Raw genomic sequence first — 2,413 nt, 5'->3', positions numbered from 1 at the left:
CCTGTTTGTTGGGCGGAAGTAGGAGAGGTCCAATTATCAGGACCAGAGATTGTTTTCCAAACAACGGACAAGATTGTCCAGATCAGGGAACGTCTCAAGGCTGCCCGCGATAGGCAGAAGAGCTACGCTGATCCGAAGCGTAAGGATTTTCACTTCGAAGTGGGTGAAAAAGTATTACTTAAGGTGTCACCCTGGAAGGGGGTGATGCGTTTCGGCAAGAAGGGCAAGCTGAGTCCGAGATACATAGGGCCTTTTGAGGTCATTGAACGAGTCGGATCAGTTGCCTATAAACTGAACTTGCCTGAAGAGCTCAATGGAATTCACAATGTGTTCCACATCTGCAATCTCAAAAAGTGCTTCGCCGACGAGTCGTTGGTGATCCCACACACAGATGTGCATATAGATGAGAGCTTAAAGTTTATAGAAAAACCCTTGTCGATTGAGGATCGACAGGTAAAGAAGCTTCGCAGAAAGCACGTACCGATTGTAAAAGTCAAATGGGATGCTCGTAGAGGTCCGGAATATACGTGGGAAGTCGAAGCTACAATGAAAGAAAAATACCCCTATTTATTTGAGTAAATCTCGGGTCGAGATTTATTTTAAGGGGGTGAGGATGTAACACCTCGAAATTTTGTGTCCAATGATGTGTTAACACGTGTCATTTGTTTACACGTGGCATCTATAATAAATAAAGGACTAATTTTGACAAACCTTGAAAGTATGTAAAATTCGAGGGTTATAAATGTCAACAAGGGTAAATATACTGTATAGTATCCCTAAATAATGCTTAAACCTTCAAACGAATAAATTATAGATCGTACAAATATAAAACGCGGAAGAAAGTGAGAGATTACAAACTACAGGGGTTAACTGTGTCAACATGTTTAATAATACCTCTGAGTGACCCTTTAACGTCCCAAAGACTTTGTAACGGTATTATACCCTCACTAAAATAATATATATGAATTACGCGAAGTTTCGATATGAAACGAGAAAGTTACGATCAAATACGTAGAAGAAGGGTTAAAAGCGTCAACAGTGAAAGTTAAGGCTTTCCAATATAATTAATAAATAAACCGGGGACTTAATAATGCGGGTAATTAACACGAGGCCCCTATCGGTAAATAACCGAGGGCCAAACCGCAAAGTTACCCCTTCAAAACCGAAAGGTCAGGCGAATCATTACAAAAGATTTCGTTATTAATGGCCAGATTCTGTAATAATTACAAAAAGATTTAAAAATTCAGAAAATATAACCTTAGGCGACCCGCGTGAAGTTTCAACATAAGTTGAGGCGGGCCGCGAGCCTCCTCTATTTCGCGTCTGATTTTTTAACTTTAGGCGACCCGCGTTAAAATGCATGGGAACTCCCATGCGGGCCGCGTAAAGTGCCCAGATGCAGAAACTTTGCAACTACTTGGCTTTTGGAGCTTGTGAACGATCATGCACATTATTATGGGGCATGGGCACCCTATGCTCGACCCATAACACTTAGGGGACACCTACCATCACCCCTGGTCTGATTGGAAGAGTTGTAATGATCATGGTTGCTTAGCATTTGCTATAAATAGCACTCTTGTGCTCATAACAATTCACACACTCAAACAACTTCCATCTGATCATTCTAAGTGCTCCCAAGTGTTCTTCTCTGCTCCATATTCAAGTCTTAACTTCTGTAAGTTGCCTTGATCATTCATACTTCAGTTCATGCTTAGTATTTAGCTAAAAACCAAACCGTCGTAAGTACGGTTTGACTTTAAAATAACTCAGTGATGATTCAGTCTTATGACGAATCAAAAATGGTTATGAGTTGGTAATTATGTGGGTAATAAACCTCTAAAATGGTTCCCCCTGATCACCACTCTAACTATGTCAATTCTCGAGTCAAACGTGCGGTTAAAAAGTCAACAGAAAGCTATTTTAGCGATTTATGCATAATCTGTAATGTATATGTTATGGAACCTGTTTTGACAATCATAAAACATGATAATAAGTATATAAACCTGTTTGCGCTCGTTTGAATCGATCATTTACTATATAGAACCGGTTCGGAGCCGAAAGTCGCAAAAGTTTGACTTTTGCTTTGACTTCAGTTCTGACCCGTTTTAGTGAGGTATAAATATACCTTAGGACTCTCTTAGGACCAGGTCACATGTTGGTATAAGCCTCTGTGGTCGGTTCATGAGTTATCCGAGTCTTTAGCACATTTCCGTCATTCGCCTAAAAGTTGACCGTAACGACCTTTTAAAATTTAAACGAGTATTTCGGACACGTGAACGGACCAAAACCTTGCTTATTAAATTATAAGCATGTCCCTGAAGTTTCACGTCAATCCGAGGTCTAGAATGAGAGTTATGCTAAAAGGCGCACTTTTAAGAAAGTTTTGTAATTAACGGCGCAATTAGCATAACGC

Source organism: Helianthus annuus, chromosome 1 (assembly GCF_002127325.2).
Source record: "Helianthus annuus cultivar XRQ/B chromosome 1, HanXRQr2.0-SUNRISE, whole genome shotgun sequence".
Classification (NCBI taxonomy): Eukaryota; Viridiplantae; Streptophyta; class Magnoliopsida; order Asterales; family Asteraceae; genus Helianthus; species Helianthus annuus.
The sequence above is the reverse complement of the archived record's forward strand: the minus strand, read 5'-3'. Positions refer to the sequence as shown.